Source organism: Bombina bombina, chromosome 5 (genome assembly GCF_027579735.1).
Source record: "Bombina bombina isolate aBomBom1 chromosome 5, aBomBom1.pri, whole genome shotgun sequence".
Classification (NCBI taxonomy): Eukaryota; Metazoa; Chordata; class Amphibia; order Anura; family Bombinatoridae; genus Bombina; species Bombina bombina.
The window spans coordinates 191,029,276-191,046,368 of NC_069503.1; the positions used below are offsets into that span (position 1 = coordinate 191,029,276).

Here is a 17,093-nt window from a genome sequence, read left to right on the forward strand (position 1 = left end):
AGAGCATCAGTGATTCTAATAGCGCCTGCATGGCCGCGCAGGACTTGGTATGCAGATCTAGTGGACATGTCATCCTGTCCGCCGTGGTCTCTACCTCTAAGACAGGACCTTCTGATTCAGGGTCCATTCAAACATCAAAGTCTAACTTCTCTGAAGCTGACTGCTTGGAAATTGAACGCTTGATTTTATCAAAACGTGGGTTTTCTGAGTCGGTTATTGATACCCTGATACAGGCTAGGAAGCCTGTTACCAGAAAGATTTACCATAAAATATGGCGTAAATACCTATACTGGTGTGAATCCAAAGATTACTCCTGGAGTAAGGTTAGGATTCCTAGGATATTGTCTTTTCTACAAGAAGGTTTAGAAAAGGGTTTATCGGCTAGCTCATTAAAGGGACAGATCTCAGCTCTGTCCATCTTGTTACACAGGCGTCTGTCAGAAAATTCAGACATCCAGGCCTTTTGTCAGGCTTTAGCTAGGATCAAGCCTGTGTTTAAAACTGTTGCTCCGCCATGGAGTTTAAACTTAGTTCTTAACGTTTTACAGGGTGTTCCGTTTGAACCCCTTCATTCCATTGATATAAGATTGTTATCTTGGAAAGTTCTATTTTTAATGGCTATTTCCTCGGCTCGAAGAGTCTCTGAGTTATCAGCCCTTCATTGTGATTCTCCTTATCTGATCTTTCACTCAGACAAGGTAGTTCTGCGTACTAAACCTGGGTTCTTACCTAAGGTTGTCTCTAACAGGAATATCAATCAAGAGATTGTTGTTCCCTCCTTGTGTCCAAATCCTTCTTCAAAGAAGGAACGTCTTCTACACAATCTGGATGTAGTTCGTGCCCTCAAGTTCTACTTGCAGGCAACTAAAGATTTTCGCCAAACTTCTTCCCTGTTTGTCGTTTATTCTGGACAGAGGAGAGGTCAAAAAGCTTCTGCTACCTCTCTCTCTTTTTGGCTTCGTAGCATAATACGTTTAGCCTATGAGACTGCTGGACAGCAGCCTCCTGAAAGAATTACAGCTCACTCCACTAGAGCTGTGGCTTCCACTTGGGCCTTTAAGAATGAGGCCTCTGTTGAACAGATTTGCAAGGCTGCAACTTGGTCTTCGCTTCATACTTTTTCCAAATTTTACAAATTTGACACTTTTGCTTCTTCGGAGGCTATTTTTGGGAGAAAGGTTCTTCAGGCAGTGGTTCCTTCTGTATAATGAGCCTGCCTATCCCTCCCGTCATCCGTGTACTTTTGCTTTGGTATTGGTATCCCAGAAGTAATGATGACCCGTGGACTGATCACACATAACAGAAGAAAACATAATTTATGCTTACCTGATAAATTCCTTTCTTCTGTTGTGTGATCAGTCCACGGCCCGCCCTGTTTTTTAAGGCAGGTACATATTTTTTAAATTATAATTCAGTCACCACTACACCCTTGGCTTCTCCTTTCTCGTTGGTCTTTGGTCGAATGACTGGAGGTGACGTAGAGGGGAGGAGCTATATAGCAACTCTGCTGGGTGAATCCTCTTGCACTTCCTGTAGGGGAGCAGATAATATCCCAGAAGTAATGATGACCCGTGGACTGATCACACAACAGAAGAAAGGAATTTATCAGGTAAGCATAAATTATGTTTTTTCTCTTAAAGGCTGTTTTTCACTAAATAAAGTGTTTTCATGCTTGTTTGTAGTCATTACTAGCCTGTTCAACATGTCTGACATTGAGGAAAGTCAATGTTCAATATGTTTAGAAGCCATTGTGGAACCTCCACTTAGAATGTGTCCCTCATGCACTGAAAGGTTAATAAATTGTAAAGAACATATTTTAGCTATTAAAGGTATGTCGCAGGATGATTCTCAGTCAGAAGGGAATCAGGATATGCCATCTAATTCTCCCCAAGTGTCACAACCGTTAACGCCCGCACAAGCGACTCCAAGTACTTCTAGTGCGTCTAATTCTTTCATCCTGCAAGATATGGCCGCAGTTATGGATACTACCCTCACATAGGTTATCTAAGCTTCCTGGGTTGCAGGGGAAGCGCAGTAGGTCTGGTGTGAGAACAAACGCTGAGCCCTCTGACGTTTTATTAGCCATATCCAATGTACCCTCACAATGTTCTGAAGTGAGGGATTTGCTGGCTGAGGGAGAGATTTCTGATTCAGGAAATATGTTCCCTCAGACAGACTCAGATATGACGGCTTTAAAATTTAAACTAGAACACCTCCACTTATTGCTCAGGGAGGTTTTAGCGACTCTGGATGATTGTGAATTTATTGTAGTTCCAGAGAAATTGTGTAAAATAGACAGATTCCTAGAGGTTCCTGCCTACACTGATGTTTTTCCGGTCCCTAAGAGGATTTCAGAAATTGTTACTAAGGAGTGGGATAGACCAGGTATTCCGTTCGCTCCCCCTCCTACTTTTAAGAAAATGTTTCACATATCAGACGCCGTGCGGGACTCATGGTAGACGGTCCCTAAGGTGGAGGGAGCTATTTCTACCCTGGCTAAGCGTACAACTATACCTATTGAGGACAGTTGTGCTTTCAAACATCCTATGGATAAAAAATTAGAGGGTCTCCTGAAGAAAATATTTGTTCATCAAGGTTTTCTTCTCCAACCTATAACGTGCATTTTTCCTGTAACTACCCCATTAGATGATATTCTGGACAGAATTAGTGCTCTCAAGCTAGCTAATTCTTTCATTACAGATGCCGCTTTTCAACTGGCTAAATTAGCGGCAAGAAATTCAGGTTTTGCCATTTTAGCGCATAGAGCGTTATGGCTTAAGTCCTGGTCTGCTGATGTGTCATCAAAGGCTAAGCTTTTAGCCATCCCTTTCAAGGGTAAGACCCTATTCGGGCCTGAACTGAAAGAGATCATTTCAGACATCACTGGAGGGAAAGGCCATGCCCTTCCTCAGGATAAGATGAGGACCAAACAAAATAATTTTCGTTCCTTTCGAAACTTCAAAGGTGGTCCCTCTACCTCTTCCCCTGCCGCAAAGTAAGAGGGGAATTTTGCTAAATCCAAGTCAGTCTGGAGACCTAACCAGACTTGGAACAAAGCTAAACAGGCCACGAAGCCCGCTGCTTGCCACCAAGACAGCATGAAGGGGTAGCCCCCGATCCGGGACCGGATCTAGTAGGGGGCAGACTTTCTCTCTGCGCTCAGGCTTGGGCAAGAGACGTTCAGGACTCCTGGGCTTTAGAAATCGTAACCCAGGGGTATCTTCTAGATTTCATAGATTCTCCCCCAAGGGGCAGATTCCATCTTTCTCAATTGTCTGTAAACCAGACAAAAAGAGAAGCGTTCTTACGCTGTGTAAAATACCTATTTACCATGGGAGTGATCTGCCCAGTTCCGAAAACAGAACAGGGGCAAGGGTTCTACTCCAATCTGTTTGTGGTTCCCAAAAAGAGGGAACCTTCAGACCAATTTTTTGCCTTTCTGGACAAGCATTACCAGTTTGTGGCTCTTCCCTTCGGGTTGGCCACGGCTCCCAGAATTTTCACAAAGGTGCTAGGGGCCCTTCTGCTGGTTCTAAGGCCGCGGGGCATAGCTGTGGCGCCTTATCTGGACGATATCTTAATCCAACTAGCAAAGTCTCACACGGACATCGTGTTGGCCTTTCTAAGATCTCACGGGGGGAAGGTGAACGTAAAAAAGAGTTCACTTATCCCTCTCACAAGAGTTCCATTTCTGGGAACTCTGATAGATTCGGTGGACATGAAAAAGTTTCTGACGGAGGTCGGGAAATCAAAAATTTTATCCATCTGCCGAGCTCTTCATTCCATTCCTCGGCCGTCAGTGGCTCAGTGTATGGAGGTAATCGGCTTAATGGTAGCGGCTATGGACATAGTTCCGTTTGCTCGCTTGCATCTCAGACCACTGCAACTTTGCATGCTCAGACAGGGGAATGGGGATTATGCAGATTTATCTCCTCAGATAAATCTGGACCAAGAGCCCAGAGACTCTCTCTTCTTTGGTGGTTGTCACTGGATCATCTGTCCAAGGGAATGTGTTTCCGCAGGCCAGCGTGGGTCATAGTGACGACGGACGCCAGCCTATTGGGCTGGGGTGCAATCTGGAATTCCCTGAAAGCACAGGGTTTGTGGACTCGGGAGGAGGTTCTCCTCCCGATAAATATTCTAGAACTGAGAGCGATATTAAATGCGCTTCAGGCGTGGCCTCAGCTGGCGTCGGCCAGATTCATAAGATTCCAGTCAGACAATATCACGACTGTAGAATATATCAATCATCAGGGGGGGAACAAAGAGTTCTCTAGCGATGATAGAGGTTACCAAAATAATTTGATGGACAGAGACTCACTCTTGCCATCTATCAGCAATCTATATCCCAGTGGTGGAGAACTGGGAAGCGGATTTTCTAAGTCGTCAGACTTTTCATCCGGGGGAGTGGGAACTCCATCCGGAGGTGTTTGCACAATTGATTCAGCAATGGGGCACACCAGAATTGGATCTGATGGCGTCTCGTCAGAACGCCAAACTTCCTTGTTACGGGTCCAGGTCAAGGGACCCTCAGGCAGTACTGATAGTTGCTCTAGCAGTACCCTGGTCTTTCAACCTGGCTTATGTGTTTCCACCATTTCCTCTCCTTCCTCGTTTGATTGCCAGAATCAAACAGGAGAGAGCTTCGGTGTTTTTGATAGCACCTGCGTGGCCACGCAGGACTTGGTATGCAGACCTGGTGGACATGTCATCTCTGCCACTGAGACAGGACCTTCTGATTCAAGATCCGTTCCAGCATCCAAATCTAGTTTCTCTGCGGCTGACTGCTTGGAGATTGAACGCTTGATCTTATCCAAGCGGGGTTTCTCGGAATCAGTCATAGATACCTTGATTCAGGCTCGAAAGCCTGTCACCAGGAAAATTTATCATAAGATATGGTGTAAATATCTTTATTGGTGCGAATCCAAAGGCTACTCATGCAGTAAGATCAGGATTCCTAGGATTTTGTCCTTTCTCCAAAAAGGATTGGAGAAGGGGCTATCAGCTAGTTCCTTAAAGGGACAGATATCTGCTTTATCAATTCTACTGCACAAACGTCTGGCAGATGTTCCAGACGTTCAGTCGTTCTGTCAGGCTTTAGTTAGAATCAAGCCTGTGTTTAAACCTCTTGCTCCGCCATGGAGTTTGAATTTAGTTCTTAAAGTTCTTCAAGGGGTTCCGTTGTGAACCTATGCATTCCATAGATATTAAGCTTCTATCTTGGAAAGTTCTGTTTTTAGTTGCTATCTCTTCGGCTCGAAGAGTTTCTGAACTATCTGCATTGCAATGCGACTCGCTTTATCTTGTTTTCCATGCTGATAAGGTGGTTTTGCGTACCAAACCTGGATTCCTTCCTAAGGTTGTTACTAATAAGAATATTAATCAGGAAATTGTTGTTCCTTCTCTGTGTCCTAATCCTTCCTTTAAGAAGGAGCGTCTATTACACAATTTGGACGTGGTTCGTGCTTTAAAGTTTTACTTGCAAGCGACCAAAGATTTCCGTCAAACATCTTCTTTGTTTGTTGTCTATTCTGGAAAGCGTAGAGGTCAAAAAGCTACGGCTACCTCTTTTGGCTGAAAAGCATCATCCGTTTGGCATACGAGACTGATGGACAGCAGCCTCCTGAAAGAATTACAGCTCACTCTACTAGAGCTGTGGCTTCCACATGGGCTTTTAAGAATGATGCTTCTGTTGAACAGAATTGTAAGGCTGCGACTTGGTCTTCACTACATACCTTTTCCAAATTTTACAAATTTGATACCTTTGCTTCTTCGGAGGCTATTTTTGGGAGAAAAGTTCTTCAAGCAGTGGTGCCTTCTGTTTAACCATCTGTCTTGTCCCTCCCGTTCATCCGTGTCCTGTAGCTTTGGTATTGTATCCCACAAGTAAAGGATGAATCCGTGGACTCGTCTTACCTTTATAGAAGAAAAGTAAATTTATGCTTACCTGATAAATTCATTTCTTCTATAGTAAGACGAGTCCACGGCCCGCCCGGTCATTTTAAGACCGATTATATTTTTTTGATTTAAACTTCAGTCACCTCTGCACCTTGTAGTTTCTCCTTTCTTCCTGTACCTTCGGTCGAATGACTGGGGGGTGGAGCTAAGGGAGGAGCTATATAGACAGTTCTGCTGTGGTGCTCTTTGCCACTTCCTGTTAGCAGGAGGATAATATCCCACAAGTAAAGGATGAATCCGTGGACTCGTCTTACCATAGAAGAAATTAATTTATCAGGTAAGCATAAATTTACTTTTTCTTCAGTCTATATTTTAGATTCTATTTCCTTATTAGTACTATGGAGCAAACTAGTGCAGCTCAAGCCTCTGTTCCATCTGCTGGTTTTCTATAAGGGAGATCCTCTTAAACTTTAATCCCTTCGTGTTTGTGTTTGAATGGTTTTTACTTCACTTCAGAGTGTGTATGCGTTTTACCCTATCAAAGTTTCTCCTAGGAGAGTTCATCTGATACTTAAGAAGTATATTCACTCTACTACTAATGAAGTTTTAACTAGCTTGTCTCCAGCTGTTAAGCACAAATATTTGAAGGTGGTCCTTCTTTAACCTTTTGTTTTGTGACTCCGAGGACGGTTATTCTATAGTCTCAGGATGAATTTATCCACCAATCTGCATGGACAAAACAGGTTGTTCACCAACAATGGGCCAGCATCTAAACTTACATTCTTGCATTTCAAATAAAGATACCAAGAGAATAAAGAAAATTTGATAATAGGAGTAAATTAGAAAGTTGCTCAAAATTTCATGCTCTATCTCTATCTATAAGAAAAAAATTGGGTTCAGTGTCCCTTTAAATTTAGGCTCGGAAACCGGTCACCAGACATATTTTTCACAAGGTCTGGACAACTTTTTGTTTGCATGGTTCTTGCAAAGGTTATCACTGGAATTCTTTTTCTAGAGTTCCTGCAGGAGGGTCTGGATAAGGGTTTGTCAGCCAGTTGTCTGAAGGATCAGATTTGGGCTCTTTCTGTTTTGTTTCCTAAGAAAATTGCTTAAATTCCAGATTTTCAGGCCTTTGTCCAGGCTCTGATCATAATCAAACTAGTTCTTCGTCCAGTTCCTCCTCTTTGGAATCTCAATCCGTTTTCAGGGTTTTTAAAACTCTTTTGAGCCCAATGCATGTTTTTTTTTAGACATTCAGATTTTGTCTTCAAAGGTTCTTTTTCTTCTAGCAATTTTTTCAACTAGGTTTTCTGAAATTTCAGCTTTGTCATGCATAATCCTCCTTTTCTGATTTCTTTCATACAGATGGTGAGAGTCCATGATCCATTACTCCTGGGAATTACTTTTCCTTACCACTAGAAGAAGGCAAAGATTCCTAAACCCCAAGAGCTTTATAAAACCTCTCACACCTCACATGTACCTGAGTCTTTACCTCCGCTGGAGGTAGTTGAAGAATAAAGATGTTCATTTTTCATAGAGAGCGGTTCTCAGTTTATGATGAGGCCCAGGATACCATCAGAGTACTGACTTCTTTTGGTCATTTTTTTTGCTTAAGTTTGTTTCTTCCAAAAATGTGTTGGAGCAATCTGCACTTTGGCTAGGTAAACTAATATTCATTTAGAGGGAAGTAGCTTGTTCAAGAGAACAATGTGTTTTCTGATGAAATGAAGAATTATACCAATCGTATTCCTTTTTGGATTAGATTTATTGACCATGTGTTTTCTTATGGGAAGGTCCCACTAATTAATTACATGACTTTTTACAATGTCTTAGCAAATAATCTTAAAATCAGACTAACCCATCACATATACTCTCAAAGAATCTCCTTTCTAGATCGTAAAATACTTAAAAATGAGGATTGCACAATAAATACTATTATGTATAGAAAGGAAATAGCCACCAATACCCTGTTGCACACACAATACTAGTGCCCTTGCCAAGGGAACAATAAAATCCATTCCATATGGAGAATTCCTTAGATTGAGACACAATTGTTCCACCTCAGAAATATTCTTGCTAGAAAGCAGGGATCTGCTTGAGAGATTAATATCCAGAGGATACAGTAGAAGACAAGTCAAAAAAGCCAAATTTAAAGCACTACCAATAGAAAAAAAACAGCTACTACACCCCAAAAAGAAGATACAGGATCAAGAAAAAGTAACCAGATTAATAACTACATACAATCTAAAAATATCCAATGTCATTAGAATTGTTAATGAAAATTGGCACATTCACAACTAGACCCTGTACTAAAGGATCATATAGGAGACAGGGTATCTATCAGTGGGGTATAGATGCCCCAGAAATTTTAAGGACCAGTTGATAAACAGCCATTATGTACATATTCCTTAAAAAGAATATCTAACAATTCATGTTCAATGTGTACTTATGTAAATCCTATCAACCACATTTCAGACAAAACCGGTCAAAAGCATTACCTACAAGAAAACTATTCGTGTAAAATATATATATTATCCTGTTCATGTGTAAAAAGTTAAATGTGAATGACGAAACGTCCGGTATGTAAAAGAATATTAGAACATAAGAACAACATAAGAAATGCTGCAAGGGATCAGGCAAATGGCAAAACTATAACATTCGTCAGACGTTTTCTAAAAGTTCAAAATAATAATCCAACCACTTTTCGTTATTACAGAAAATCTCATTAGGCAGAATAGATGGTGATTTGAAGTGCAAATGGATTTACTTAATAGATACAGTAAAACCCAAAGATATGAATGACAACAATAATTACTATTTTCACCTATAGATTGTTAATCCTCTTTTTTCCCCCTAAAAGAATAAAGATTCAGAATTATAAACCCTCTTGATCTACATTCCGCCTGTGAATCTTCAGCTGGAGTATTTTAATATTTGAAGGGACATGAAACCCACATTGTTTATTTCCTTTTTCAGAACGAGCATGCCATTTTAAACAACTTTCCAATTTACTTATATTATTTATATTATTTTGCTTCCTTCTCTTATCTTTTCCTGAAAGGTTTATCTAGGAAAGCTCAGGAGCAGCAAAGAACCTTGGTTCCAGCTGCTGATTTGTAGCTGCATATATATACCGATTGTCATTGGCTCACCTATGTGTTCAGTTAGAAACCAGTAGTGCATTGCTGTTCCTTCAACAAATTATACCAAGAGAATGAAGCAAATTTGATAATAGAAGTAAATTGGAAAGTTGTTTAAAACTTTGTTCTACCTAAATCATGAAATACATTTTTTGGGTTTCATGTCCCTTTAATCAAATATTCAAGCAACTTGAAATTCACTCCGGGAGCTATTACTCCGGTCTCTTTAGAGGAACATTATCAAGGGTTCTATTCCTTTCAGTCCCATTTTGGATCCTAAACCATTTTTATTTTCTTTCATGTAATTGGCAAGAGTCCATGAGCTAGTGACGTATGGTATATACAATCCTACCAGGAGGGGCAAAGTTTCCCAAACCTCAAAATGCCTATAAATACACCCCTCACCACACCCACAATTCAGTTTTTACAAACTTTGCCTCCTATGGAGGTGGTGAAGTAAGTTTGTGCTAAGATTTCTACGTTGATATGCGCTTCTCAGCATTGTTGAAGCCCGATTCCTCTCAGAGTACAGCGAATGTCAGAGGGACGTGAAGGGAGTATCACTTATTTGAATACGATGATTTCCCTAACGGGGGTCTATTTCATAGGTTCTCTGTTATCGGTCGTAGAGATTCATCTCCTACCTCCCTTTTCACATCGACGATATACTCTCAATTTACCATTACCTCTACTAATAACTGTTTTAGTACTGGTTTGGCTATCTGCTATATGTGGATGGGTGTCTGTTGGTAAGTATGTTTTCATTACTTACACTCTCAGCTATGGCTTGGCACTTTATGCATTTATATAAAGTTCTAAATATATGTATTGTACTTATATTTGCCATGAGCAGGTTCATGTATTTCGTTCTGCATACTGTCAGTTTCATATTTGGGAATGTAAATATTTTTAAGAAATTTATTTCTTACCTGGGGTTTAGTCTTTTTTTCAATTGACTACTTCTTGCAATTGCGGGTATTAGGCCCGCGGGTGTGTCAAATGCTAAACTTTATTGCGTCATTCTTGGCGCAAAAAAATTTTTGGCGCGAAAAAGTACGTTCGTGACGCAACTTCGTCATTTCCGGCGTCATACGTGATGCCGAGACCTTTCACACGGCGGCGTCATTAGTGACGCAAGTGTGTCATTTCCGGTCATTTTTGGCGCCAAAGAAGAGTTTACGTTACGTCTTTTTTCATTATTTCAATACCCCTTGTTTGTTTGCCTCTTGCTTTTTACTTTCAGAGGCCTATGCTATTGCATTTTTTCCCATTCCTGAAACTGTCATATTTGGAAATAGATAATTTTGCTTTATATGTTGTTTTTTCTCTTACATTGTGCAAGATGTCACAATCTGATCCTGTCTCAGAAGTTTCTGCTGGAACATTGCTGCCTGACATCGGTTCTACCAAAGCTAAGTGCATTTGTTGTAATATTGTAGAAATTATTCCACCGAATGTCATTTGTAATAGTTGTCATGATAAACTTTTACATGCAGATAGTGTTTCCATCAGTAATAGTACATTGCCAGTTGCAGTTCCTTCAACTTCTAATGTACATGATATACCTGTAAATTTTAAAGAATTTGTTTCTGATTCTATCCTGAAGGCTTTGTCTGCATTTCCACCTTCTAATAAACGTTAAAGGTCTTTTAAAACTTCTCATTTAGCTGATGAAATTTCAAATAACCAACAACATAATAATTCATCCTCTTCTGATGAGGATCTATCTGAAACAGAAGATCCTTCCTCGGACATTGACACTGACAAATCTACTTATTTATTTAAAATAGAGTATATGCGTTCTTTATTAAAAGAAGTGTTAATTACTTTGGATATTGAGGTAACCAGTCCTATTGACGTTCAGTCTAATAAACGTTTAAATGCTGTTTTTAAACCTCCTGTGGTTTCCCCACGGGTTTTTCCCATTTCTGAGGCTATTTCTGATATGATTTCTAGGGAATGGAATAAGCCAGGTACTTCTTTTATTCCTTCTTCAAGGTTTAAAAAAATTGTATCCTTTACCAGCAAAATCTATAGAGTTTTGGGAAAAAATCCCCAAAGTTGATGGGGCTATTTCTACTCTTGCTAAACGTACCACTATTCCTATAGAAGATAGCACTTCCTTTAAGGATCCTTTAGATAGGAAGCTTGAATCTTATCTAAGGACGGCCTATTTATATTCAGGTCATCTTCTCAGACCTGCTATTTCTTTGGCTGATGTTGCGGCTGCATCAACTTTCTGGTTGGAAGATTTAGCGCAACAAGAATTGGATTCTGACATATATAGCGTTGTTCGCTTACTGCAACATGCTAATAATTTTATTTGTGATGCCATTTTTGATATTAACAAAATTGATGTTAGATCCATGTCTTTAGCTGTTTTAGCTAGAAGAGCTTTGTGGCTTAAATCTTGGAATGCTGATATGACATCTAAATCTAGATTACTATCTCTTTCTTTCCAAGGTAATAATTTATTTGGTTCTCAGTTGGATTCTATTATTTCAACTATCACTGGAGGAAAAGGAGTTTTTTTGCCTCAGGATAAAAAACCTAAGGGTAAATCTAAGGCTTCTAACCGTTTTTGTTCCTTTCGTCAGAATAAGGAACAAAAACTCAATCCTCCCCCCAAGGAATCTGCTTCCAATTGGAAGCCTTCCTCAAATTGGAATAATTCCAAGCCATTTAGGAAACCAAAGTCAGCCCCTAAATCCGCATAAAGGTGCGGCCCTCATGCCAGCTCAGTTGGTAGGAGGCAGATTAAGTAAGACCTCCTGTGAGAAGATTTTTTCTCTCACACATCCCTGTAAATCCAGTAAAAGCTCAGGCTTTTCTGAAGTGTGTTTCAGACCTGGAGTCTTCAGGGGTAATCATGCCAGTTCCTCCTCAGGAACAAGGTTTGGGGTTTTATTCAAACCTATTCATTGTACCAAAGAAAGAAAATTTATTCAGACCAGTTCTGGATCTAAAAATTTTGAATCGTTATGTAAGAGTACCAACTTTCAAGATGTTGACTATAAGGACTATTCTGCCTTTTTGTTCAGCGAGGACATTATATGTCCACAATAGACTTGCAGGATGCATACCTTCATATTCAGATTCATCCAGAACACTTTCAGTTTATGAGATTCTCTTTTCTAGACGAGCATTACCAATTTGTTGCTCTTCCATTTGGCCTAGCAACAGCTCCAAGAATCTTTTCAAAGGTTCTGGGTGCCTTACTATCTGTAATCAGAGAACAGGGTATTGTGGTGTTTCCTTATTTGGACGATATCTTGGTGCTAGCTCAGTCTTTACATACTGCAGAATCTCACACAAATCAACTAGTGTTGTTTCTTCGGAAACATGGTTGGAGGATCAATTTACCAAAAAGTTTCTTGATTCCTCAGACAATGGTCACCTTTTTAGGCTTCCAGATAGATTCAGTGTCCATGACTCTGTCCCTAACAGACAAGAGACGTTTAAAATTGGTCGCAGCATGCCGGCTCCTTCAGTCTCAGTCATTCCCTTCAGTGGCTATGTGCATGGAAGTTTTAGGTCTCATGACTGCAGCATCGGACGCGATCCCCTTTGCTCGTTTTCACATGAGACCTCTACAGTTTTGTATGCTGAATCAATGGTGAAGGGATTATACAAAGATATCACAATTAATATCCTTGAATCCCAATGTACGACACTCTCTGACATGGTGGATAGATCACCATCGTTTGGTTCAAGGGGCTTCTTTTGTTCGCCCAATCTGGACTGTGATCACAACAGATGCGAGTCTTTCAGGTTGGGGAGCTGTTTGGGGATCTCTGACAGCAGAAGGGGTTTGAAAACCCAGGGGTTTCTCAGGGCTCTTCAGTTCTGGCCTCTGCTAAAGAGAGAACCGTTGATTTGTTTTCAGACAGACAATATCACAACTACTGTGGCTTATGTCAATCATCAGGGTGGGACTCACAGTCCCCAAGCTATGAAAGAAGTATCTTGGATACTTGCCTGGGCGGAATCCAGCTCCTGTCTAATCTCTGCGTTGCATATCCAAGTTGTAGACAATTGGGAGGCGGATTATCTCAGCCGCCAGACTTTACATCCAGGGGAGTGGTCTCTCCATCCATATGTGTTTTCTCAGATTGTTCAGATGTGGGGTCTTCCAGAGATAGATCTCATGGCCTCTTATCTAAACAAGAAACTTCCCAGATACCTGTCCAGGTCCAGGGATGTTCAGGCGAAAGCAGTGGATGCGCTGACACTTCCTTGGTGTTATCAACCTGCTTACATCTTCCTGCCTCTAGTTCTCCTTCCAAGAGTGATCTCCAAAATCATCATGGAACAGTCTTTTGTGTTGCTGGTGGCTCCAGCATGGCCACACAGGTTTTGGTATGCGGATCTGGTTCGGTTGTCCAGTTGCCCACCTTGGCCACTTCCGTTACGGCCGGACCTACTATCTCAAGGTCTGTTTTTCCATCAGGATCTCAAATCATTGTTTGAAGATATGGAAATTGAATGCTTAGTTTTAAGTCATAGAGGTTTCTCTGACTCAGTGATTAATACCATGTTACAAACTCGTAAATCTGTCTCTAGAAATATTTATTATAGAGTTTGGAAGACTTACATTTCATGGTGTTCTTCTCATAAATTCTCCTGGCATTCTTTTAGAATTCCTAGAATTTTACAGTTCCTTCAGGATGGTTTGGATAAGGGTTTGTCTGCAAGTTCCTTAAAAGGACAAATCTCCGCTCTTTCTGTTTTATTTCACCAAAAGATTGCTATACTTCCTTATATTCACTGTTTTGTACAGGCTTTAGTTCGTATTAAGCCTGTCATTAAATCAATTTATCCTCCTTGGAGTCTTAATTTTGGTTCTGAAGGCTTTACAGGCTCCTCCATTTGAGCCTATGCATTCTTTGGACATTAAACTACTTTATTGGAAAGTGTTGTTCCTTTTGGCTATTTCTTCTGCTAGAAGAGTTTCTGAGCTATCTGCTCTTTCTTGTGAGTCTCCTTTTCTGATTTTTCATCAGGATAAGGCAGTTTTGCAGACTTCTTTTCAATTTTTACCTAAGGTTGTGAATTCTAACAACATTAGTAGAGAAATTGTTGTCCCTTCCTTGTGTCCTAATCCTAAGAATTCTTTGGAGAGATCCTTACATTCTTTGGATGTGGTAAGAGCTTTGAAATATTATGTGGAAGCTACTAAAGATTTCAGGAAGACTTCCAGTCTATTTGTTTTATTTTCTGGTCCTAGGAAAGGTCAGAAGGCTTCTGCTATTTCCTTGGCTTCTTGGTTGAAACTTTTGATTTATTTATTTATTATCATTTTTTTCAGCGAAATATGGCTGTTTTTATTTTTATTCCCTCCCTCTCTAGTGACTCTTGAGTGGAAGACTCCACATCTTGGGTATTGATATCCCATATGTGACTAGCTCATGGACTCTTGCCAATTACATGAAAGAAAACATAATTTATGTAAGAACTTACCTGATAAATTCATTTTTTTCATATTGGCAAGAGTCCATGAGGCCCACCCTTTTTATGGTGGTTATGATTTTTTGTATAAAGCACAATTATTTCCAAATTTCCTTTGTTGATGCTTTCTACTCCATTCTTCATCACCCCACTGCTTTGCAATTCGTTAAACTGAATTGTGGATGTGGTGAGGGGTGTATTTATAGGCATTTTGAGGTTTGGGAAACTGCCCCTCCTTGTAAGATTGTATATCCCATATGTCACTAGCTCATGGACTCTTGCCAATATGAAAGAAATTAATTTATCAGGTAAGTTCTTACATAAATTATGTTTTTTTTAAAGTTCCATCATACTTCATTTAGTGCTGGAGGGTCAATTTCTGTCTGAGATAGACTTCAAAAATACCTATTTGCATTTTCCTCAGGGATCATGTTAATTTCCTCAAATTTGCCTTTTAAATAGGTGTTATCAATTTTGTGTCCCTTCCCTTTGGTCTGGTAACATCAGCTCCATATCTAGGTAACATTCTGGTACAAGCTGTCTCTCTCAAAATAGATGCAAAGTTCTTCTGTTCCTTTATATTCACGGATGTCAAATCAACCTCCCAAAGCAATCTAATTCATCGGACCAGGGTTTCATTCCTGGATTTCATAATAGATTCAGTATCTATGCAACCGTCTCTCATGGATCAACACAGATTTAAATTGCAGAAGGCCTGTGCTCTTCTGAAGCTCAATTCACTTCCTTCAGCCCTTCAATGCATGGAAATAGCAGGTCTCTAGGTAGTGGCTTCAGATGGCTCACCCTTTGCCAGATTCCATTTACTTACACTACAACTAAAAATGTTGCATCAGTTGAATGTCGGTTATAAGGAACTGTCTAAGATGATCTCTTTATATTTAAAGACAATGCAGTCCCTAACATGGTGGCAGACTCGCCAATCTCTTATTCAGGGAGCCTCCTTTCTTCGTCCAATTTGGGTGGTGATCACCATGGATGTCAGCATGTCGGATTGGGATGCACTCATTGGTGAGTGCAGGAAGTTTGGTAAACTTGCCTCCTGAGAAGACAAATCAACATTGTGGAACTCCACACAATCTTCAGTGCTCTCCAGAGCCGGCCCATATTAAGATAGGAATGATTTCTGAAATTTCAGTCAGACAATGTCCTTGCGGTGGCTTACATCAACCACTGAGGCAGAACTCTTAAGTGCTTTAGCAATGAAAGGGTAACCAGCATTTTCATTCAGGTAGAATGCCATCATTGCATAATTTGAGTAATCCACATCCTGTTTGTCAATTCAGGGCCTTAAAGTATTCAGGCTACAAAAGAATATAGAAATTCTACATCTTATTTTTTTTATAAATTTTTGTGTTCCCTATAAGGGACAGTAAGTTACAAAACTTATTTAGTCACTTGGCTTAATGCTTTAATTCGTAAATCATACTTGGTGTGGGAAAGTCTCCCTAAAGTGAATTACTGCTCACTCAACTAATGCAATTGCCACCTCATGGGCTTTCAGGAATGAGGCTTCCATTGAACAAATGTGTATGGCATCCACTTAGTTCTCTTTAATCCCACATGCTATGGCTCATGGAATCTCGACATCATGAAAGAAATTAATTTTTATATCTTTTACGGGTGCTTTGTTTGATCACATAAATGTATAAATCTGTAGATTGCTCAATATTCCTGTAAATGACTTACAAGAGCAAACATCTCTTAATAGGGGAAAACATTCTTATTTTGATATCTAGGTTTAGAAAATCCACTTAAGAGGGATATTCAAGTCTAAAATGTCTTGTATTATGCATATGATAGAGCACAGCTGAGAAAACTACTCTCAAACTGCTTACGTCTCAGACCCCACTTGCAATGTTTCCCTTTGTAGGGAGAGGTTGTTAAAGAAGTTCAGAAGTTTCTGTCTCTCCAAGTGAGTGGCAAATAAAACATAGAATAGTGGTTTATGTGGACTTAAAGGAGTTTAAAGAAATTGTGCCAAAAACATCTTTAATGTATAGGTCTGTTAAAAAATATTTGGTTGAAAGATGCAAAGTTACTGACAATAGTCTTGATTCTTCATAAACAGTAGAACAGAATAGTGTACATTAACATTTGTTACTTGAGGTGCAGAAACGGAACAAAGGTTATTTGATGCTTATTATATTCACCGAGTAGCGGCATGAGTACAGAATAATAAGATGCTTTAGTGTACCATTAATATTCCAGCTTTGCAGTTGACATCATTTTGATTCTTAAGAGGGTGTTTGAGTTCAAGGTCAGTCATTTGACTTGTGGTGTTCATTATAACCAATTATTGTGTGACAAATGAGTTTGAGAGCAGGCTTTAAAATTCTGTAAGAAAAATCAATACTTGTAATCAAACCTTTTCAGGCCATTTGCCTCACTACCTTTTGTTGGTGTGTCAGACACAAGCAAGATAAAACAATGTGACAGGAGGGTTTCTTTGGTATTGCAGTTGTTTCTTAAACCCTTATTCATGGAATGCTGAAATCATTTCTGTTTGTCCATACTCTAAATTAATTAGACAATTCTTATTGACGTTGGTTTATCGATGTAACTATTGATTGCAGAAAACACTAATAA

At 39.9% G+C, this 17,093-nt stretch overlaps 1 protein-coding gene across 8 annotated transcripts in view; it reads left to right on the forward strand.

Moving 5' to 3' along the window:
* Positions 1-17,093, forward strand: part of RBM33 (RNA binding motif protein 33) — a 559,965-nt gene that overhangs the window by 339,231 nt on the left and 203,641 nt on the right. The window lies entirely within an intron of this gene.